This window comes from Coturnix japonica, chromosome 7 (assembly GCF_054131305.1).
Source record: "Coturnix japonica strain WE chromosome 7, WE-NBRP24, whole genome shotgun sequence".
Classification (NCBI taxonomy): domain Eukaryota; kingdom Metazoa; phylum Chordata; class Aves; order Galliformes; family Phasianidae; genus Coturnix; species Coturnix japonica.
In genome coordinates this window covers 16,014,200-16,039,258 of record NC_140669.1, presented here as the reverse complement: position 1 = coordinate 16,039,258, position 25,059 = coordinate 16,014,200, and the positions used below count along the sequence as shown (strand labels likewise).

At 34.7% G+C, this 25,059-nt stretch overlaps 1 protein-coding gene and 1 long non-coding RNA gene across 12 annotated transcripts in view; one reads left to right on the top strand and one right to left on the bottom strand.

The window, feature by feature from the left end:
• Window positions 1-6,723, bottom strand: part of LOC107316754 (uncharacterized) — a 38,276-nt gene extending 31,553 nt beyond the window's left edge. The window contains exon 1 of the long non-coding RNA XR_004307998.2: window positions 6,399-6,723. This is a non-coding gene — a long non-coding RNA (uncharacterized LOC107316754). The remainder of the gene's footprint in view (window positions 1-6,398) is intronic.
• Window positions 6,488-25,059, top strand: part of LOC107316752 (sodium channel protein type 1 subunit alpha) — a 77,080-nt gene continuing 58,508 nt past the window's right edge. For 10 of the 11 annotated variants that reach the window (XR_014947923.1, XR_014947925.1, XR_014947924.1 and 7 more), the window contains exons 1-2: window positions 6,518-6,927; window positions 15,080-15,159. The gene's annotated coding sequence lies outside the window, so the exon portion shown is untranslated. Of the gene's footprint in view, window positions 6,928-15,079; window positions 15,160-25,059 lie in introns of all 11 variants that reach the window. The other variant, XM_085552389.1, reaches the window with a different exon arrangement.

Sequence of the window (25,059 nt, the reverse complement as noted above, 5' to 3'; positions counted from 1 at the left end):
GCATTTGTGGTGCTCTTCTGCATCCCTTGTGATGCACCAAAAACAAACAAGGAAGTCCATTTCAATCATAATTCAATTGCATTAGAGATCTTAGTAAATCACAAAACATAATAATCTTTCTGACGCATTGGCTATTGCTTATTATGGCAACATCTGGAACATCAGATTTCAAAAGTTTGTAATGATTCAGAACATAGATTTGCGTAGATTTCATGAAAGCAACACAAAAGTAGAACTCTTCAAAAAAATTACTTGCAATGAAAATTTAAGCAGATGTGAAAAATTAAGAAACAGCAGCGTAAAGGCTATTTAGAAAGCAGAGCATCCTTTAACACTAGAATATCAAGAGTCACATCTTTCAGCCATGTCATGCCAGCATAGTCCTGTAGCTGCCCCTTATTTTCAGTTTCAGATCTTAATAAAAGTTTGCTAAAAATATAGAAGCACTTTCCTATTACTGTCCTTTTAACAAAAAGAGCCACATTTCACTTAAAATAGTTGTGCCATTCCTCACGGAGACACATACAATGAGTACAGACATTGATGTGACCCCTGTGAAGCTTCCTCTATAAAGATGTGCTCAAATGGTACCAGTAAAGAAATGTCTGAGAGCCTCAACATATTTTATGAGGATATTCAGTTTGGTCCAGAAGTAAGCATGTGGATACACACAGTGTACTTACTATATTTGTAAATGACAGAGAATATGTCAGGTGGACTACAACCTGGTAGATTTTTAAATTTTACTAACAAGTTTATCTAAATTGGTGGTATTTTTTTATAGAGAGGACTTCCTATGAATGAGTTCTCTATTTGGTGTGTTTTGTATCTTTGTCAATCATATAAATAATACCATAAGGTTTTTTGTAGTAAAGTTCATACATTTTATGCAAAAAGTACAAGGCTATCAAAGTTGCTATTTTGGGGAAAGATGGGTAGTTTGGTTCAAAACTGAAATTAAACATTACATTTTTGTATAGTCAGATACAAAGTACAAAAACTGGAGCTTCAGGATACAGGATAGAAAAGCTGATTTTCAATTGAAGTAAGAATGGATGTTTTAAAAGTCAAAAATGACCATAAACAGAATGGTCTGGGAAAGAAGGCCAGTGTGTTCCTGTGGTGAAAAGAAAGAAGAGCTTTGAGGGTGAGCAGGAACACATGAGCATAGTATCAGTTGAGATGTATTGCACTGATGAACAAAAGGCAAAAAACATCATGAGGGGACTGCAAGAAAGATTTTAGAGTTTTACTAACGTCTTATGAGAGATACTAAAGTGTTTTGAAGGGCTGTTAATGAAGCTGATCCAGAATTAAGGACAGAATTATTAATTTGCCAAAGAGAAAATCAAGATACACATATGACTGCAGGATAATATACTTTGCTGGGACTTCTCAGCATGTCTGACAATGAAATAATATAACTTAACAGCCAGCAGGTCACTATAGATAAACTCACCTTGTAAAATGCTGTTTATTACAAAGAAATTTGGAACAGTGTAGTACAAAAGGACATACCCCTGATATAGGCATTTTCAAAGTAAATATGATTTAAGCTGTTCATTTCCACTTTGGAATTTGTAGATTAGTGATTTCTCTATTCCTTTCATCTTAGAAGAATATTTTCCTATGATTTATAAAGACAGTTCTTCTTTAAGATGACTTTAATCAAAGAATTTCTTCCTGATGCATAGATTAGTCAGTTGTATTCTGTTTATTTCTTTTTCTATTAATTCCTTTGAGGTGGTACAAATTAGCCCCTGGAGATCAGATAGTTTTTTGGAATACATCTGTACTCTAAAGGAACAGTGGGAATAAGTCAGCTGTAACAGCTGTTCATGAACTCAGCTCTGAAGAGATTGCAAGTCTCGGGGCCGCAGCTCCAATGAGCAAAGAAAGGTTTTCAAGAGCATTTCCCTTCTCCCACAATGCAGGACATCTTTGTGCCTTTCACCATGCAGTCACTTGCCCTACAAAGCATTAGCAGGATTTCTTCCACTCTGTCACCCAACTATTTCATCTCCTCCCGATTTCTGTCAATACAAATAAATCTTTGGTTTCATTAGTGGAGTAAGTGGGCTCAGTCTGGTGGACTGAAGCTCAGATTAATTTTCCTTGCCCACGAGGCCTGGAGTTCTCTGAAACATTGTTCCTTTTGTATTTTTCACCTTTTTATTTTGCTGAAAATAATGTAGCTATCTGAAAGTAGCTGTGACTGAATAAAGTCACTAGAAATTAGCATTTACTTCTTTGTTCTTATTGAAAATACTTAAGCCTGTCTTTCAGCAATGACAGACTTAAACATAATATTCTAGTTCCAGACTGGCCTTACCACTGTAGCAGACTCTGAGTAACAGAAGGTAGGGTGAGGAGATGTGGAAGGAAAATGTCTGTAGCTCCCTTTGAGTATCAGAGTAACCTGGTTTAGGGTAAGGGGAGCAGCTACCACATAGTTAATGTCCTCACAAATGTCTTATGTTTAAAAGGTGATAAAAATAATGACTTGATCCTGCTTTCTAAGTCTTGGAGAAGAGTATGTGGAAAGTTTAGTGGGAAACACACTGTTTCCAGGAAGCTAGTAAATCACAATAGAAGTCCTTGAGAAAGTTTTGAGACCACAGAGCTGTGGTTATAGGAAGAGTGTTCTATTAATGTTACTGTTTGAGTATACCATAGAATTCCTTAAATTTCCTGTGGGACAGAGGTCAATCTCCTTCTCGAGTAACTCCGTTTAGACCTTTGAGCTTTCAGTTCACTTTAGTCTGAGGCAAGAGAGCTGATAGATTTGCATTGCTTTGCTTCCACCTCCGGACACCAAAATTTGAGTTGTGCAAGGCTCAAAGATGATGTAAACTGAAGTACTTTTTCCAGGAGGTTTGTGGTCTTTGGTAGGGCTATAGTAGGTGCCCATCCAATGACTGAAGGATAAAGAGTAGTAACTTGTTTTCTCAGGGTCACTTTACAGCAGCTTTCAGTAAAAATACACTGAAGAAGTAAATATGCAGTAAATAATTTTATATCATTGAAATGCCATAGAAGTTAGAGTTTGCTGAACCCATCTGAGATGACCTGGAAAAAAAAGGAAAAGTGTTTTTCCTCACTGACTTTCAGTTAGTGATTTGAGTATAGCTATAGTCGAATCTTGAAGAATAACATGCTAGAAGTGGTTGAGAAGAGGGGGATTTCTGTAGCAGATTTTTGGGACATCTCCTTGTTTGAGGGAGTGTTGGAAAGTCCAAGAGACTAACATATTCAATCATTATTGTTAAAACATATGGCTATTTATGTACTGCTTTTGTCAATTTATTGTTGAGGTGTTTTTTTTCCTCTGCATGACAGCAATCCAGTCACTCACAAGGACGTTCCCTTTACTTTCACATGAGAGAATGAAAAAGAGACAGCTGTGTCAGAAAGATGAGCAAGATAAGCAAAATAATTTATCTTTTCAAAAATAACATAGAAATTCATGACTGCTTGTCCTTTAAGTTTCAAAATACTATTGAAGATGACACAAATTACTTTGTTTTCATTTCAAGGTTTAGTTAAATGGAGGTATTATTCAGTAAATCAACTAAGAGTAACCAAATAAAAACTTATTCTGACAAGAAAAACTCATTTAACAAAGTATTCTAATAGTTTCTGAATTTTCTTTAGATTAAACAAAGTTCAAATGCTTTCTAAGGCTAACATATACTCTGCTGCTAAGCTCAAACCCTAGACATGAGAGTATTTGAACTGTAAGAGAAACCCATATACACGTCTTCTCTCAGAGGTTAAATAGGCAGAAGTCAAAGAACAGTATGACTGTTAAGATTACTGTGACCTTGATCTACTCAATGTTCATAAAAGTGAATTTAAAAAATTTTTGTGCTTATTTGGGTTATATATATTTTTCAGATTTTTTTTTAATAGAATTATCTATAATATTTATCAGAAATTTTACATCTGTAGAAAACTGCATTATCAGTGATACCTATATGAGGAATATCCACAGAATTTTAGAATTCATATTTCACCTACCAGTGCTGATGGTACACCAGAGTATCTGATGGAAAGCCAGGTACCTTTTTAAAAGATATAGAACACCAAGCATGTAGAGTAGTAAAGAAAGGAGATATGAAAATATTGAAACACTATACATGTAAAACATAAAATACTTGTTCAGAAATATTACTACTTATTATGATGCTCTCTAATGCACTTGTAAGGATGGTAAGTTACCATCTAAGAATGAAAGAGGAGTATTTTAGAATTGTACTTCTGGCTCTTCAGATACTGGTATCAGTGAGACACAACAGAACATTTAAGCAAGTAAAGGAGAAGAATCTTTGACTAGTCCACCATTAATCCTTATTGTGAGATGGCTGAGTCAAATGGTAAAAAATAAATGTAAATTTAGAATGCTGTTAATTGTCTTGAGCTGTTAGGAACTAATACCTCCTCCTCAAAGAAACAAATGTAAAAATTTTACTACCTTTTTTTTTTTTAAAAAAAAAAAAAGATATCCATTTATTGCTTTTGCTAAGTGAGGTAGCACGTGCATTAAAATATCCAGAGTCTTGAGTGAGACTGGGATAATAATAATAATAGTAATAATATATGGGAAAAAACAATCCATTGATAAGACTACATGAGATCAGGTCTAAATACAGGGCCCTATAATGTTACTGGGTTTGCTTTTTTGAAGACTGTGGGCCACTGTTTACATGACTGCATCAGTCACTTAGGAAAGTTGTTCAGTAACACAAGGAAGTAAATATTTTGAGAAAAGAAAGCAAATTTAGGGAAGAATGGAGGGGAAACAAGAAGGAAAAAAAAAAAAACCAACCCAAAAAAAAACCAAACGGCCCCTGCAACTCAAGCTATTGTAGAAGTCTCTCCAGTAAGTGATACCAGTGCACTGTAACGTTTCATCAAATCCCAAATGGAATCTATCTTAGTATGAGCAAACCTCAAGTAATGATTTATTTATACACAGAGCATCTTAAGAGCAAAGTATCTTAAAAAAAGCATCCTGTTTACTCAAGGTTGTTGGCAGAAATGTCTGTGAGATACTGCTTCCCTCATTTCTGCATGGAAAGAACCCTGTGGAAGTAAACTTAGTAAGGACAGTTTAGCAATAAGCATTGTTAACTTCTGACAAATTTTACAAAATGAAAAATTCCTCAACTTGTTTCATAGACTTACAGTCTTCTGTGGAACTTCAGTACCGGTATCTGCAGTAGCAAAGCAGTCTAATTTGTTTTGCATTCCTTACATATTCAGATCTCAAACATTTATGTTTACATCTGTCCTTGCATGAAGGGCAATCCAGTCCATTCTATTCCAGTCAACCACTTTGTCCTCCAGTTATTTATAAAAGGATACAATTAATTTGTATTTTTTAAAAACTTGGTTAAAATGTAGTTGACTGGAAAAGAATGGACTCGATTGCCTGTCTGTCCTTTGATATTGGTGGGGTGTTATTACTGAGTTCCGACTTTTTCTTGTATTTAATGAAGCCCATAGTTACTTAAAGGGTTACACTGAAAATTATGTACATCCATGACTTCACATATTCATCTCAAACACGTTTAATTTAAAGCTGAAGGAGCATCAAATTTGCTTTCATAAACACTTTTTCATAGAAAATACTTTTCGTAAGTATTTTTGTACTTCCTTAATAATCCTTACATAAAAAATTAAGTTTTATTAAGAGATACTTTCTTTTATTCCTCAATTGATATCTTAATTGTTAACGCCATATTGACATTAGAAGTTTGCATCCAGTTTCTATTACTTTTGATCTAAAATATAACTGAGAAACTTAAGTTGTACTGTTGTAGTAAAAATCCTTCTTTTACAAGGACAAACTATACTATTCAAAATACTCATTCAAGAACAATTTTTTAAAAATGAATTATCAGTATTTAAGGTACTTTAACTGCAATTAAAGTATTAAAATAAAATATGGAATATGAGTTATAGGCAGTGATTTTAAGTAAAACAAAGCTGCTTTTTCTGAAGAAGATTGTGTAGGTTTCTATCTGCTGGGTAAGCCTGGGTATATTTTTCTCATGCCCAGCTCAGAGAAAGTGCTGTTAAGTTACAAACAGGAATAAACTAGGAAATGCCCCAGAGCTTCTCCCCCACAGAATAGAAAAAAGTACTGCGTCAAAAGTAACAACAACAACAAAAAAAAATTCATAAAGAGAAATGTATCTTACCCATCATTTTCCTGAAAATATTAAAATCTCTGTAATGTAATCTGTTTAACCTCTGCAGCTCCACCTGAGAACAAATGGTTCTTTTCCCAGAAATGAACTTGCAAGCAGTAAGATTTATTTAAAGGAACAGTACTTCTTATTGGAAATTAATCCCGGTACTTTATCTCATACCATTGCTTTTCTTTTACTCACCACAATGGGTATTATATAGAAAAATGTACGCAGCAGTAGTCTGTGTATCTCCTTTCTTATTTTGCTGTGCTGTTGCTCTCCAATTAGCTGTAGCTATGCAGTCCTGCAGACAGTGTGACAGGAACTCTGTTACCTTGATAGCAAGTACAGATGCAGCTTTTGCACTTGCAGTCTGCCTTAGGTTTGTAACACCCACACTCCTTCCGGTCATTCGTTCCAGGGGAGGAATGACACCAGTATTTCTGAGCTGGTCTTCTGTTTTCGCCCAGAGCACTCGGGGAAAGCAGACTTCGTGATCTCCATGCTAACTACCAGCCTGCCTGCTGCCAGTTCTCCCTACTTCTGCCAGTGATGACATTCAGCTTGCTCCTCCACACAGGATACAGCACTGATTCCTCATTATGTAAGGCAGTCTAGGTCAAGTGTAGGAGAGACACTGCTGGCCTGAGCAAGCTAGTGGATTGCTTCCTCAGCTTCATGCTTCATGGGGTCTGGAAGCTGGATCCTGATCTTTGCTACATCTTCTTGGGTAAATGTTTTTGCATGATTTAAATGGTTACTGTTCTATTTTTTCTATGCAGATATGTCAGCCATTCTGTGAATTGCAGAGAGAATTGCTAGGTAAAACCAGTCTGTCAGCATGATTAAATTATCAGACTAGCTCTTTTAGGCATCTCAGCTTTAAGACACTTTACAAATGAATAAATCATAAACTGGATTTGTTTAACAAACATATTTTCTAACCGTATGGGGATTATTGTTGATTTGACTGATTAAGCAGTGAATTAAATCCATTTGCCTGAGTGTGGTGTTTGGAAGCATTATTGGATATAGCTATTAGCTCTGAGAGGTTTACTGCAGTTCTTGGCTATTGCTTTGTTTTACCCTTTAAAGTACAAATACTCTTCTTTCACTAGACAAAACAGAAAAAAAGCAAAAAAGAAATTAGATTTTCTCGTACTCTAATTATTTCTTGAAGGAGGCAATAATATCCAGGATTCTATTTCCTATTTACTGCTTTAATACATGAATCAATATGCTTCTGAAATATCTAAGGTGAATACTGCAGATAAAATTGCATTAGGTGGCTGCTCTGCAGAATGCCTTAACAGTATTTGCATTAGAGTGTAGCTTTTTTACAGACACCATGTAGAATTCAAAGATTATTTTAAATGCATTTCTTCACAGTTGAAAAGGAGTCTGTAATAAAACACAGAACAGATTTTTCATCAAATGAATTACACAGGCAGGGGACTGTCAGGTGCTGGAACGTGTGATTATACTCGAATGCAGCAGAAGAGGCCCTGGAAAGTAACAGCATAGCACTGATGCTGCAGTATCATGTAGGGAATTTCTACAAGGCAAGCTTGCTAGCTATGGAAAATTAGCATTTAATAAATTATAATTTATGGGAAAGAATAATTAGAAAACTCACGTTTCTGTGCAGTACCTTGGACAGCAACTTCTTTTCTGCCCTGTTACTGCAATCTACTTCATGGCAGTTGTCAATCTGTTATAATTAAATACTACAAATTTAAGAGACATTAACGAATCCCCAAATACTAAAAATACCTGAGATGCACTTTGGTCAATATGTACATCAATCAGTTATATTTAGCAGCTTTCTAACAAGACTCTACTGAATGTATTAACGTAATTCAATTCAAACGTCATTCTTTTTTTGTTAATGGGATTCAGAGCAGAACATAAAAAAATTACAAAATTATTATCTATTGAGTATATGGTATTCACAGAATTGTTATGTCTAGTAGGTAATTATTCATTCAAGGAATAAATACTAATGTATTTTCCTCAAAATAAGTTTTGAATATCAATATGTTATACACAATTATAAAATTTTGATGGGAACAATGGAATTTGTTTAAATGCATTCACCCCTTACTCCCCCCATCCTCCCTCCTTCCCTCCCCTTTTCTCTTGGAAACTAGTGGTTCATCACACTGTTCTAGAAATAACTGATAGAATTTAATTTCATATGCAATATGTTTTTGATATCTTAAAATCACCTCCCCTTCAATGCAATGTATGACATTTTAGCATTTTATAAGCATTATTTTATAGTTCAAAATATAGAAGCATATTTTGCAGAAAAACTCTCAAAATAATACTGTAGTATAGGAGCTTTGAAGAAAACTGCTTGGCAGCAGTAATAGTATACTTCACTTTTTTCTCTTTTCTTTTTTTCATTACAAAATGTTCTAAATGAGTTGTGCTATTATATTTAGGTACACTGTTCTGTCCAGTTTCAAGAGTGGGAACTTCAAGTCTTTCTTCCTGGATTAAAGAGTATTAATAACCTGTCTATTCAACAGTAATTAAAACAAACAACCTTATTCTCTTTAAGTGTATGGTGGTTTTCTGGAAACGTTACCTTTATTTTCTTCACTGTCGTTCATAGCAAAATAAGCAAAGTGTCTCTCAGCACAGAAAACTGCAGTTGTTGGACCTGGGATACAAAGTGTAAGAAAACAGTGTTTCCTATATATATTTATATATTACTGTATTTGAAGGAAACTTATAAGCAGAAGATTTTCAAGGGTTTTTAAGTTTAAAAGTAGGTTTTTTACATGGCCTAATAGTGACAGGGTAAAGAGGAATGGCTTTAAATGCAAAAAGATTTAGGTTAGATGTTAAGAAGAAATTATTTACTCAAGAGGGTGGTGAGGCATTGGCACAGAGAAACTGTGCATGTCTCATCATCCCTGGAGGTGTTCAAGGCTGGGGTTGTAAGGGGTACCTGGGCAGCATGATCTAGTGCCTGATTTAGTGGCTGGCAACCCTGCCCACAGCAGGTGGGCTGGAACAAGGTGAACTTTAAGGCCTTTCCAGCCTAATCCATTCTGTGAGTTATATATTACTATGTTTTGGTATGTCATTTTAGGGCAGAGAAATGGAATCTGATTTGTAAAGTATGTTATGAATATGCAGAATTTGAACCATATACCAATACCTCCTGGTATTTTCCTGTGGTTTAGTAGAGTTGTCCAGTCAATGCCTACATCAGTATCTTGCTTTTAGTTTTCATTACATTGCTTCACATCACAATATACACATTTCAGTTTCTGGCAAACTTCTCTCACCACTTTTATTCACAGTACTGTTGTTTTCTAATCTACAAAGGACTGTCTGTGCTCTCTAAACAACCCTGAAAATTCCACTAGAACTGAGGAAGCCATATGGAAGTGTGTAAATTGAATTATTTTAGAATAACGTGTGTAACATAAACAATGAAAATACCAGTTTTTATGGTCCAGTGTAAGCAAAATATAGGAGTGCCCATTAGACTTAGTTTCCATAAATATATTTATATTGCAGATTGTATCTACTGTCTTTCACTGAGTGGTTAGTATACAAATATATACATAGTGATGATAAACATGCTATTAGTGCTAAGTTGAAAAAGGAAGACTGCTAAGAACAGTGTTTATCTTAAATAACATCTAAATTTGAGTTGATAATAATGCAACATACAAGCTTTCCATGTAAGACAGAGTTCTCAGAAATTCCAATATTTCATTGTCCAAAAGTGCCAACTTTTCTTTAAATTTAGTAGGGAGAAATGTTCCATATGTAACAAAAATCAGTTGCTGTAGAATTTGGCTCAGTTTATATATTCTGAAGATACCAGCTTGTAGATATGTTCTGTTCCTTCTGCAAACACTTAGGAGACTTTAACACCTGCTTTTCCATGGAGGATGTTGGAGGGCCTATTCATTATAGGGTTAGATGGATTACTCCATTACCCCCAAAAAATTTTGCAAAATGTATTCCTAGAACAACTAGAAAGAGACACTGTGAAGAGTCGAGGGAGATTTCTTAATGCATTGAGAAGTTAACTTTTCTTCAGACATTGTCATTTGAGAAAATATTGCTCTTAGCCCTTTATTAATTGTGCATATAGAGTGTGCTCTTTTGCATTGTTGTTTTCATAGTTGAACACCTAAGCTATTGAAAGTTAATATAAAATATTTCTTCAGATTATAAATAACTATTACTTGCAGCACACAAGTTGAAGCAAGGTAGTCCCAAACAGAACTCCATTCTTTTATTTTAAGCTGGAATTCATTATAAATTTGTAAATTATAAATTATAAAGAAACTGTGCTGTGGATGATAACCAAAGAAGGACTTCTAAATGGATCTTTTCAAACAAGGAAGAAAATCCAAGTCTCCAAGTGTCTCATGATTACCAATGTTGGGAAGTTTGTGGCAGCTGCACCAAAAATTAACGAGCTTTTCTTCAGTGGTTCCCTTTAAATATTTGCATAGTAATTCTTGAGACAAAGATAGTAGTAGACCAGATCAGGGTTTGCATTGAGGATATGTGAACCACAGTTTCCATTGAGGAAATTCAGCAGATTCTGCAGACACTGAAATCTGCAAGATTGAAAACTCAAGGCTGGGATAAATTTACCTGACAATGATGTCTCCTGTCTGCAGGACAAATATAGGATCTTCTTTGGGTCTGTTGGGTTGTCACTTCAGCCATTAAAGTGATTGCTCCTACTGCATCCAAGATGGAATAAGTTTTTACTGGACACAGGAGGTCAAAGATTTATGAAGTAAATGCAACTATTGTAGATTTCCTTGATTTAGAAATTATTTTCTTTTACAAGCTATAAAAAATTTCTTATTTGTTTCAACAGTGAAAATTCAAGTTGAATTTTTGGGGGTAGGGGGTAGGAAGATTGTTTCTCTTTATCTTTGCATTGAAGCAGCTACTGTGATTGAGAAATCTTTACATTTTTGTTTCTTACAACTGTGGTGTGATGTATAAGTTTAGAACATTAAAAATGTAAGCAGTCAAAGGATTTAGCTCTTCAGCTGTTACTGTTATGTTGATAAAATCTTATGGTTCTTTCTGAGCCCATCATCAGATGACTTGTAGTTTCAGGAGTCACCAGAGGAGCTTTTAAAATATTGACAAACCTTATGAATGAATTTTCTTGATACTGTTTACTGGTAGAGCAGAACTTGAGCACCTGGTTATACCAGTGCATCCCCTGAAATCTGAGCTATAGGAAAGGCTACTAAAAAAAGACAACATTAAGTATTCTCTAAGTGTTACTTGGAGATTTCTGTAAGTCAGTTGTTATAATAAGCATCCTATGCTATATCTCTAATGATGCTTAAATAAGGATCTTTTAGGACTACTGAACATTGTATGCTTTCATCATACACTAAATTACTACTAAACTGGGGATAAATTTACTATGTTCAGAGTTATGTTCAGGACGAAACCTGTAGGCTAAAAGATTTTTACTATATTGTGTTTATTGTCCAAGTTGTCCAGATTCTAGTTTACTATTTTATTTTACAGTGTTTCAAACTGGAACATTTTGCAGGAGCTGTTCCTGTAATATGTAAGGTACAACCAGAGTATAGATGAGACTGGAGGAATTTCTATTAAAATGTCAAGCTGGGGGCTAACTCTTGCCTTTTAACATAGGGATAAATTTATAAATGCTTGGCAGTTTGTCATTCTCAGAAATGTCTTCCATGAACAGAAATACTCCTGTCAATTGTCAGTTGGAATAAAACATCTGTTTAGTATTTCAGTATGAGGGATGTTAATATCACTGAGAAGTAATTTGTCACCTTCAAATGCTTTTCATAATCCTGAAGATCTTTGCAAGTGTATAAAAAATAATAATAATTCAGCTTTCAAAGTTACACCTAAGCATTATACAATTCAACAGCATGATACCAGCTAATAATTCCTAGATTATAGGTTTTTCTACTTTAAGGTCATAGAATTACACTGTGTTTGTAGTGGGGGAAATGCCTGTGCTCTTTAGCAGCCTATCAGTGGTAACTGCATAATAGCTGAATTCAGAACTGGTGATCATGGCAGCAGTACTGGAAAGCATGTCAAGTCTTTCTAGATCAGTGCTTGGGCACATTTTAAGGAGAGATTTTGCATGGTTGTTTATTGCTTGGTTTTGTCCTGTGCATACTTTTCATAGCACATCTAAAGTTTACCTGGGGGGATGAGGTGGGGGACATGGGAAATACTCCCAAACAAAGTCAATCCCCCACTTTTTTTCTGTTTGTTAACCTTTTCAAAACCAACAATTTTTCTGTCTAACCTGCTGTTGGAGATGTAGGTTATATACTTTTTTTCCCCTCAGTGTTTGAATATTAGTGTTTGTAAGTATGTTTTTTAACTATTTATTTAGTGTTATAAGATTGCTTTCTTTTAATTACTGTAGTATTTGTACAGAACATATTTTACCATTTAAGAGATAAACTTTGATGTTCTTTGTGGAACAGCATCTCTGTTGATAAATTCTTGCAGATTAGGTACTATACTGTGAGAATCCAAGTGCTTGTTATTAAGAGCCAGTGAATTCAGGCCACCACTTAGAGTTAGAAAAATTTGCAAAATTTAGATTCAAGCAAAAGGTAGGAAATAAAAACCTCATGATGTACAAATATATTAATAATAAACCAAAACAACAACAACAAAATAAACACAAGTCAGAAAAATATTGGAATTGCATCTAGGGGGTTATACTCACTATAACTGCCTGGGTCGCTGAATTTCAGGTTAATAAATAAAATACCTGTTATATTGCAGATGACAGCCTTGTTGTTTTAAAGAACTAATTTGGTTTATTTTTAAATATCTTTACTTTCAAAAAATGTTATGTAATGAGAAGAATGCAGTATTATTTTTGGCCCTTTTTCTGTGCACTTCTCACCTTTCCATTGACTTCCCAGTGCCCAATTTCCTACTGTGCTGCATCTATCTTCTCCCAACTTGAGTTAAACTGGATTTCAAGTGTTTGCTAATGGCCATCCCAATTCCATTCCCCCACCTCCCCCCTTTTTTAATTTCACTGTATTTCTTCTTTCTGTCTTCCTTTCTTTTTGTCAAGAAATCAAATGTAGAAATGCTATCTGATTTAGCCTGAAACGGAGGCTGATCCTGTGCAGCTGCACTTTATTGTATTAGCACTTCCTTTTTCTTACCAGTCTGAATTTTAAAAAACAACATTTTTTGTCTAGGTTCCAGATTTGGCTGCCCAGCTGTTAGCTGAGAACATTTGGATGCACAGATCTGACACAGCAACTATGTACCAGGCTGCAATTTCGGCAATGTTGTCACTAATACAGTAGTAGATAGAAATATCATATGACTGGCTCGAGAACCCTTTTTTTTTTTTTTTTTTTTTTTTTTTTTAATGTCTTGAACCCATGACTAAACACGTTGGATCTACCAGCAATAGTCAGTGGAGACGTGTAACACAATCTAGCATAAGTAGCATTTAGTAGTGGCAAGGAATGACCTGGAAAGGTTTCTGGTGCTTTTGTAATGGCATACCCATACCCAAACTATTTCCCTCACATGTTTCAGAGGCAAATAATTAACAGAAAGGAAATTAAAATTGATGAGTATTTTTACCCGTTTAACAATGGTTGATGAAATCTACTTCTCAGCACAACTCTTGCCCTTTGTTCCTTGCCGAAGGAACACAGAACTGTAGATTCTGAAGCTCAAATATTACCTACCTTTACAAAGCTGCTTGTAAGAGTCAGTTCGTCTCTTTTGCCGGTAGATGGTGCTGTCCTTTCAGTTCATGGTATCTTTTTTCCCCCATAATTATTATCATTATTTTTTACCCTTGTCTCCCATTCTCTCTTCACCCTCCACTCATCCCACCTTCTTTCTTTCTGTTTCTTTCTTTCTCTCTTTCTCTTTCTTCCTTTGTCTTTCTATCTCTTTCTCTTTGTTTCGCTCTGTTTCTTTTCCCTTCTCTTTCTCTTTTTTAATTTTATTTTTTTTTTCTAATTTTGTTTTTGTCTGCTATTTGATAGCATTAGGTAATATACAGTGAGTCTCAGAGCAAGAAGCACTGTGGCTTTTTGGTTTGTTTGCTTTTCCCCCTGTGTAAGTGCAGTAATTTATGAATACTTTTTAATCTTTTGGAACTGGGATTCTGGAAAAGTGTTAGAGAGCATTTTACCACCACTATCTCTTAGGTTATTTTTGTCTTTCTGCTAATACATTTGTAATTCCTGTTTTAGCAGGTAAGCCAGCAGGATGTTAAATCCTAGACTTAGTTCATTTATGTTAGCTGCCCATATGGGGTGTTCCTCCTGGCTTTTTTTCTTTGTAGTTAATGCTGAGCATATAATTAAGGAGGAAATCCAGTTTGGTGGTTTAGAAATGTTTTAAAAGCTGTAGTCAAGTCAGATGATGGCACAGTATTCTATTACAAGTTGCGTATCATTGTAATTATGTTTTTGAATTTTTGTCAGATTGGACTTTTATGTTCTTTTTTAAAAAATTATTGTTATTCAAGAACTATTTAGAAGTAAAAGAGGTCATATTGTTCCTTCATATGAAAAATATACTAAGAACTGAAGCAAGCAATGCTATAGTCAAGCCCCAGTGTTGCAGAAGCATACAGTTTTCCTTCCCATAGAGAAGCTCTGCTTTAAAAGACTAAATGCTTTACCCAAATGGTTGGCGGTTTACTACAGGTAGAAAAGATCCCCTCCTCTCTTTTTCTCTTTCTATATCTCACCCGTCAGCTCTTCTGATCACGTGTTTTACCAGAAACCCTTATTTTAGATACGTACAAATCAAAACTAGTTGTAATGCTAAAGATGTAACTCGGTTCATAATCTGAACCGTCTTGCTTTTTCAAACAGCACAAGAAATTGGCCAGGTGGACATCAAGCTCTTTCAGCGTCTTTTCTAAAATGGATTTCTTCTCTGCTCCTTGTCTGAGGTATGTGTTTGAAAGACTCCCAGTGAATTCATTTACTTTGGATTGAGCTAGCCCCTCCATCCCCCCTTTGAAAGAGTTGTGATTGCTCATCCTACAGTATTTTAAAATGGATTGGTGTTCTTCCATCACTGTTGAAATTCTATTCAGTTATATTTATTTCAGAAATGCTTATTTCATAGTTATGATATTTAACTCATGAGCTGTATTGGTTGAAAGGAGTACTGCATTCTTGAAATGCACCTACTTCTATCCATTATGTTTTTCAAGCTGGACTTGTGTTAAGTACAAAGGAAAAAGACTGTGCTAAAAATGACTCTGGCAAATTAATATGAAACAATAACTGGATGATTGCTGTCAAGACTGACACCTTGTTGGTTTACTCTCTAGAGCCTAATTTGTGTGATCTCAAATACTTGCTGAAATGTTTAGACACAAGAAAGCAAGCTAGAGACAGGCAGCCTTAATCTGATTGTTTTCAGTATGTCATATAGTTGCAGGTAGATTTCATTATTTGAAAGGGAGTATCCATGTCTAGGGAAGAAAAGGAGATCAAATTTTTATTGTATAATGAAGAGTATAATCCAAACAGTTCTAGGGAAATATGAATTTGCATAACTTTTTTTTTTTTTTTCTTAAGTAATCACCTTGCTATAATGAATTTTGAGAATACATTGTAGATAATTATAATGGAATCATCCTATCAGCTGTTTGAAACACTATATCAGGGGTAGGAATAACTTCTTACCTATCCATGGAATCTATATTAAAGTTGTTTTCTTAACTTTGAAGTTACAGAAGTTGTAAATGTCAACAGCTGAAAAAGTTCAGAAGCTATGTAAAATAAATGGCAGATTATTTAAAAAATGAAGGTGGCCTTGAAGCAGAAAACCTTATGAATACCTGTGAATATGACTCTTCTCACTGTATTATCTGAATGCCAAATACTTTAAAGGATAACTGATTATTGACTTTTAAGGATGGCTTCACTGCTACTATCCATATCTTACCACATCCTGCCCACTTTCAGCACTAGAGTTCCTGCAGTAGGAGTTTTGTACATTACTGACAGAAGCAGACCTGTTCAAGTCACAAAAGCACAAAAATTAGCATTGAAGTTTGACCATTAGGTGGTATTTTACTGATCCTTTCCAAGCATTCTTTATTGCTTTAAATTGAAGAACTGAGAATACAGTGTGAATGTTTCTCTGCTCTTGGTTGTGAGAAATAATCTGGCAGTAGGTACTTATTTGCAAATAGTTTTTGAAACATGGTACAAGCTTGCTTTAATTCTGTGTGTGTGTAGTTAGAACTGTGTTTGATACTCCTTTGGATATATTTGTGTTTTCTTTCATTTTATTAATTTTTTCAAATCTGGTTCCAACTCACATGCTGGGTCTTTTGGGCTAGATATTACTAATAGGTTTGTTAGCTTCTTCCAGTAGTGGGGATATATTCTTCAGTTTCTCTACCAAATACAACTTATATATATTGGAAGTAATGGGATTCCACAAAAGAGTAAGAGAGAGGTGTCTAACTGTAGACTTCCTGTTGACATGAAAAAAAAAATGGCAAAAGGCAAATTGAATTTCTTTTACTGGCAAATGTATTATATATTGAACAATACATAAATGCCCACTTTTAAACTATGAAGAAATGTTCTGATGTTAGAAAACCATTAGATAAGGATTCTTTTTAGCATAATCTTAAAAGAGCATTTAGGTGATCAAATTGCTTAAAGGGAAAAAATCATAAAGTTGAAGCAATTCCTTCTACTTCTTAAACAGATTGCGTACAGCATTTGCTTTTTAAAAATTACCTCATATTACAGTTCATCATACTGAAGAGCATCATAGTGAAAAATAGCAAGAAGCAAATTCTGTCAAGGTCAGAAAGAAAAATACAGGAATAAAACTAGAAGCTTGTGGGGCTCTAATAGTTTCTTTAAGAGTGATATTGGTCAAAGATGACAAGGCTAAAGCAGTAACTACACTACTTTTTAGCTGAAATAACGGTTCTGAGAGAAGCTTTCAAATGCTTGGTTATTTAAGTGCATTTTAAGCCAAAGACATGATTGTGTTCCACATGTATTTACCTTCAATGCTTCCATTCTCTCATCCCTCTCTAGGCTCTATTTTCTACTTGTTCTGTAATACTGTTGCTTTCAGAGTGAGATTTTTCATTTTATTTAATGTTTTCCAGCATCTGTTTTATTTCAAATTATTATCAGATTTCCTTGCTACAGGAAATCATGACTGAGATATTTCTGAGGAAGATAACTGTTCCTTCTAGGAATGCCTCAAGAGGGCTCTTTCAGTAGCTTTATCAGGCTTTCTGCAATAGGTCTAGAGATGAAAACAAAAGTCAGAATTCAGTGGTTTGTTAGAAGCTGAATACCATAGATTTTTTTTTTTTTTTGTTCTTTACATCTGCAGTGTGTAGGAGAGGAAAGAAAGACTGCAAAAATGAACTTATCCAGATGAGATACTGAGAACTTCCCATTAGGCAGAACAGTGAAGAGATCTAAGATAATGTCAAGGGGAGGTATGAAATCTTTCAATGAGGAAGGAGTTAGATGAAATATCTCTTGGGAAATATGTATAGTGATCTTGTCCTGGTAAGAAGATGTAGAAGATGGCCTCTGATTATTATTTTTGACCTTTCTTTCTGTGAGTCTACAAATAGGAGTATATGTACGATGTACAACAACCTTCCAGTAAAGTACATCATAAATTAGACAGGGTTTGAAACAGACCCTCTAAAAGATATCTTCATTCGGATTTCTTGGAGTAAGCCATAATATCATTGCTTAATGGTAAAGGAAGTCACCCTAAATTTTTCCTTAATCGCTTTTCTTAAACATTACTAAGATTGCCTTCAGTTCAAATTACTTTCTCTTTAAACACATTAAAGGAGATTGACCATATAGGATGACCCTTTACCATGTTTTCAGGACTTCATACGATTTCAGAATAGAAGTTCTTACATATGTACAACTCTAAATTAATTATTTATGCCTACACTTCAAGAAAAGTGATCTGATTTTTTTAAGATATTTTGACTCTATGCTAAAACAAACTGGTGTGAGATACTTTGTCTATTTAGGCAATTTTCCTTAAAAAACCTGGTGACTGTACTGTACCCTGTCTACAGGGAATGTCTTCTCATGTGAGCTAGCTTAAAATTTGCTATAAAACATATATTTCACTATACTATTTCCTCATACTGGGAAGCTTTTTAGAGTTGTTTGCTGAAATTACTGATGAGGAATGCTTGCCAGATGTTCAAGATGTTTTGTTGTCTACATTTTGTTGGGCAAATATAAAACTACCTGTAGCATTTTATAGAAGCAGAATTATGTCTGTCCTATAAATGTGTGAGAACACTTTCCAAAATATTTTTGTTCTATTACAAAAAAATGCTTTGAAAGAAAAAAATTGAAGTTTCTAAATCTGGTAGAGATAATGAAAGCAAACAAACAATTTGTGTTAGCTGTATGAGGCTAGTATGAGGTAGTGCAGCAACCTTAATGGTCTTAAATACTTCAAAAGAGCATTAGTTTTCCAAAATTACATTGTAACTAATGCTGACAATTCAAAAGTGCTTTTCATATGAAAGAATTTCTGAACAGATACAGATAAACCCCATATACTGTGCAACACTTTTCGTTCTTTAAAAAAAAAAAAGAGGAAACTGGAGATGTGTGATAGTTCCAGTCACTGGAACAGATTGTTGAGGTGTGTTGTGGAGACCCATCCTTGGAAATACTGGTAGCTTGATGGGCCATGTCTTTGAGCAGCTTGATTCAGGGCAGATGGACAGGCCAGTCTCCAGAGGCGACCTCAGCCAATCTCTGAGCCAAATCTTAGAATTACGCAGCAGAGGCTGGTCCACAGCCTAGTCATATGTAATAAGTGACAACTATATTACAAAATATAAGTGAGATTACAGTCTTGTATCAGTAGGAATGAGGATTTATCTGCTCAAAAGTCTAAATGTTGTTTTTGTATTTCATGTATTCAATATATAGTAGAGAGTGTTTTACAGCTTTATATTTATATAAATAAATATATGCGTGCTACCAGGAAAAAAATAAATAAATAAAAAAATCTTAATTACCTTAAGTAAAATTCTTTGGAAGTATCATTTTGCACAAATTCTCAATCCAAACTACAAAAAACCATTGTACCCTTTGGTTTGCTAACAGCGGTGTTTGCTTTGGGTAATCAGTACGAGTTGAAAACCAGTAACAGTTTAGAAATGCCACATGTTTTGGATTGTTTTAATCTCTTGTTGCTATTTCTAATGAGTTCATATAGCTTATGAGTGTTCTAGGGCTGCAGTTTGGTAAAAGTGATGTTCATATACTGGTAATTTTGACTCTAGATTATATCCTGCCTAGCTGCTACTCAGGCTATCTGTGACTCTGTCGCTCATGGGCACTGACCTCAGACTTGCCCTCTTCTTTCCCCTCAAGACAGGTTTCTATACATTCATGAAGTCTTAAGTTCAGGCTAATCGTGAACCAGCATGAAATAATATTTAATGGCTCTGCTGGGAGATGAAAAATATAAACAAAAAAAACCAAAAGCATTCTGCTCAAGAGTGGGAAATGATAAATAATAAATTAACAGACACGTTAAGAATTAAAAATTAAAAAACAAATATGGCTGATATAGTATCCTCTCAATTACGTCTGCATGCTTAATTCCTAGTCAGTAGTTAGTACTGAGATTATTAATAAAAAGAAAAATAAAGTTGGGAAAAATAACAATCAAATCATATATTTAAAAAAAAGAAAAAAAAAAAGAGAGAGAGAGAGAGTATTAAGCATTCAATTTCATAATTTAATTTACCTTTCTTTAAAAGCTATTTGTTCTGTTCCAAAACAGATCTGACTTCAGTATGGTGTTTTCTTTTTCTTTTCTTTTTTTTTTTTTTTTTTTGTCTCCTGTGACTAAACTAAGATTGACTATGAGCTAAGACTAAAGTTCCATAAGATAGGTCAAAGCTTTTGAGTCTAAGTCTATATATAAATGCTTAGATGAAAAAATAACGCTCTCAAAAGCAATGTGACAAGAATTTCATGTTGACATCTGTGTGAATTCTTGATTGCATAGCACTTTGGAACAGGATGAGTTATGCCTCTGGTTGTCTGTTCAGACAAATTTCTGACATGAAGTATGAGTCATTTGCTCTCTTTTATGTGAGAGAAGATTGTGAAAATGGCTAAACCATGTCTGTGGGTAGTAAAACTTTGATTGGCATTATTCTGAATTCTGCCCAGTAGGCAAATTTCCCCTTCTCTTTAGCAGCTGGCAGGTTTGTTTCTCTCTGTGTAATGATTCTAGTTTGGGTGACTTTCTTAAAGTGGTAATAACCCTTAGCTGCTTTCAGTTCCACCAGCTTTTATTTCTTGCTTCCAAAGTGTGGTAATAAGCCAAAATCAGAACTTAAATGATGTCTTAAGTTCAATTTTACATTAATATAAAAAGAATCTGTGGCATATAAATAACTTACATTGCACAGCTAATATTGCCTAATATTGTGTTTTCTAAGGTAAATAGAGAGATGTTTCAGTCACAGCTTGAGAAAATTCATATTAAATTGATAAAGTTAATTCCCAATAGGTGGAATCCATGCACTAATCAAATGAAAAAGTGCAGGAAAATTGATACTCTGTACTGCAGTTATTTGTTGCACAAGGTACACTGCAGGGATACAGTGCACATGGAATTCATTCAGCTTGGTGGCAGTTCTGTAGTTCTAGCCTATTAAATGTATTTACTCAGATGGAGTAGTAATCCACATGCCTTGTGATTTGTTCCATTAAAATATTTTTTGTCTTTTTATGGAATGCATAACTAATTTTTTTCAGCTTTTCAAACCAGAAATGACTCAGTTGCAGTTAATGGAATTAATCTAGCAAAGCAGAAAGCAGAAGAAAGCTCTTTATTTTTAATCTGAAGTAAAGCACAGCGGCTAAATTTTGGTTTAGAGATACATTAGTTAGATTTAAAAATGTATTGAGAAATCCAATGGCAATATAAACAAGGCATACATAAAAGTAAAACTAATGCTAATGGACAAAATGCTGTGACCACATCACGTGTCCATCTGCATTTGTTTAACTGAGGAAAAAAAGAATAGGACTAACAGCATAGTTATGGTGAGGAAAGCTTTGTTTATTTACGCAGAAAGTCTGCATGAAAGTCTGCTTGACTGCAGTGGACAATAGTTCCTATACAGATTGTTTGAAGTGATGCTGTATTTTTCTCCTGCATTGAAAAAATTAGCTGGGAGTTAAAACTAGAACTAAACCCATTTTCCTCATTCCTAATATTTTTTTTTTCCAGCTATTAATACACTTCTGGCAGTATTCAGCTTCTCGAGTGAATTTTTCATATACAGCAGAGAAATAGCTCTAGGAACAGGGAATTAGAAGCTGTAACTTCCTAATTAAGGCTTCCCATTAGGCTGCCTAGTTTATGTTTTCTTATGGGCATTCTTTCTGTTCCAGTAACTCTTGGTTTCATTCTTGCATAGTGATGGCAGAGCACTGCAAAGAGAGATCAGATGGTCTGTTGCCTGTGGTACTTTAAGAATAGTGCTGATTGATGGAAAATGTGTCATTGAATTATGAAAGCTGATGGGGGAGTTCAGCACAGATACTTGTGTAATGAGATGTAAACTAAGCAATTATACGTAAGTGCAGATATCACAGACATTTACTGTATTTCCTCTCCCTGGGTCCTGTTTTTTAGCTGTTGGGCAGACTAGACTGGGACAATAAACTGTCTTGCTAAATCACGTAGTAACCCATGGGTATTTGTGACTGGCAAATTACATAGTCATCCCGTCACCTTGTTCGTACTATTCTGTGTCTCTTTCCCTGTGTGCCAGTATCCTTCTTGGGCATCACCTTAGGTGATGGAAATGGATAACTGTAAAGCATAGGCTTTTGCTTGATCTAGAATATACTATTTTATTCTTTCCAATATTTCTGATAATTCACTTATTTACCCTTTATTTTCAAATAATATGTGTTAAGTAAGTATAGTTAGCCAAGTTCAAGTAGTCAAGTACAAGCAAATCCATGTGCCCAGATCTGCTTTAGCTAGGCAGAGAGGAAATATCAAGGATGCAACATGAAATGGTACAGAAAAATCTATTATCAGTCTGGTAATGTGCATGTTTCCCTCATAAATCTGACAATTAGAAATAAATTTAATTTTATATGTGAGCTACTGGGAGTCATACAAAGTTGTTTAGTCTTAATATTATAATCAGATTTCTGTCCCGCTGCCAAGTGCCTTGCTTCAGGTAGCCTACTTAGCTTCCGAGCTACCTGTGGATGTGGACTTAAACAGGCCAGGCACAGATGTGGCTTCTGTGAAGAAAGGAAAATGTGTTCCTCTTCAGCTACGCCCTTGCATACAAATCTCTAACAGTTGGCAGTAGCTCCCCTTCACACTTCATGGGAGGTTTCTTTATCTTATTCTGCATTCTGAAGGCATGAATCGTAATGGTTAATTGCTAAATAAAAAAATAAAAGAAACCTTGTCAGTAAACAGACAAAAAAAAAGAAAATTCCATAGCAGCTTGGGCTGTGTGGGTTTACATGTAGATTGATTTATCTTTATTTGAAGTAGCTGCGCTTTTCAGGCTGTGCCTTGAATCAGCCAGGTGACAATCCCTGTGTATATCACTGATACTCTCACTAATACCCAGGAATTATTTTTTAAATGAAAAGGAAGATTACAGTATTACCTCACTGTACTTCCAAGTATTAATACTTCTCTTTTCTGTGATACTTTTTCAAAACAGTAAGATGCCTGATTTTTAACAGAATTAATTTGTTAGTTTTTGGCAAATGAAAACCATAATTTGCGTCACGGAGCAAGGGCAAAGTGAAGGGCAAAGATTAAATTCTTCTTGCTCTAGTTGAGTGCTTTTCCTTGAGTTTCCCCTAGCAATCATTTTCACAGTACTGGATCAACTGAGGAAACAGCAGTGTGCACAAACATCTGAAAATGACTTTCTGAAATTCAGAGATATTAACCAGGTGATGAAAACTGTCCAGTTGCCTTTGCTAATTTCTTAATATTTTTGTTTTCTATGAATGGTGAGAGATTACTTATTTCTTACATTACTGAGTGTACCAAATCATCTTTTGTGGTGTGTATAATGAAGAGTCCCGTGAGTCATTAATTCTGCAAGAAGCAGGGCAAAAGAATATGGAATGTATTTGTTGAAAGATTCATTTCATTTTGCACTTCATCTTGGAGATATACAAATTCGGCAAACTAGAAATGTGTTGTCTCATATTGCATTGTATAGCAGGGTACAAATCTAGTCTCAATGGCCTTTCACCAGACTAAGAAGTTGAAAAATACAGCAGAATACTATTGAAGGCCAAAGTATTAATTCACCTCTACTACTACTGTATGCAGAGTTTTACACCCAAAGGTACAGTACATAAGTTATTTTATGGTACCTGCTATGTCACATGACTAAGCCAACTGATGCATAGAAATATCATTCTTATTTACCATGTATGTACATTAGAAACAGTCACATAACTCAGTATATGCAGCATTAACCATGGGAGAAAACAAAAATCTATGTAGTATGTTCTAGAGAGTGTGGCACAATGCAGATTGCTGTACAGATTGCTATATGCAGATTGTTTATGTATATATATATATGTGTGTGTGTGTGTGTGTATATATATATAAAAAAATATATATATATATATATAAATTTTGGGAAGGTATAACTATGTAAAATTAATCATATTTCTATGCTTACTGAGTAAAATTAAATGCTATCCAGTATTAAAATTTATATTGCTTAGAATCTTGACACCTGAAAGATGGAAGGAGAGGCCAGAAGAGTTTTGTTTGTAAGATATAAGCAGTATTCTGCTTTATTTATTTTTTTAAAGCGTCCATGCTTTGCATAGGTTTTTCTGGAGCTGAAACTGTGAAATTGACAGGACCTCTTGTGTTAATCCAATTGCAGGCATATTGCCCAGATGGTCAGTGTGTGAATAGCTGATCCACTGTAGTTCTGGATGCCTTGGACTTAATATGCATGGGCAGATCTACTGTGTGTTTAGTAACACAGATACAGCTGAATAGCTTCAGACTTTTCCTGCATGTGGTCTACTAATGGTCTGTACATACAGAGCATATTGAGTATACTTAGAAATTATATGATTTGCAGCAATGCATACAGTACAAAGTATATATGAATATATTTTGCTTGCAGTATTTCAGAACAAACACAATGACTCTGTTCTAACAATTTCTGAGTAAATTATTTTCCAAAATTGTGCCTCCCAATTACAGCTGGTAAGCTGTGTGGGCCAATACTTCATAGGTTGATTGGTGTTTTCTGGTTTTTGTTTTTTTAACAGGAAATCAGCACCTTTTTGATTTTTACAATGAGAAGTCTTCATCTCAGTTATTTAGAATCTGTTCCTCTGACTGTGGGTAGTGGTTATATGTACCCAGAAGAAAAATATTGTGTTGGTTTTTTTGTTTTTTTGTTTTTTTCTCAGAAAACTGGGCTATAGATCACATAAGCACTTTGATCCCTCTTTCCTGTTTTATCTATTCTGCTACTCAGTACACGTGTGATCAAGATGTTTGTGCTTACCCTGGCATTAATGATCTACATGATGATCATTAATACACATAAAACAAAGATTCTCTTTTTATCTCCTTTTAATCTCTGTTGATATGTTCCCCTCTCAGCTATGTCTTGTATTTTTACTTCTCTGTCATTCCATAACTCTTGCTTATTTTGAAGCGTACTGCTTTGTACTGAGCATTCAGTCTCCTGAAAGTCTGAGTAATCATTCTGCAAAATCCACAGCAATGAGCAGAGACTGCAGTT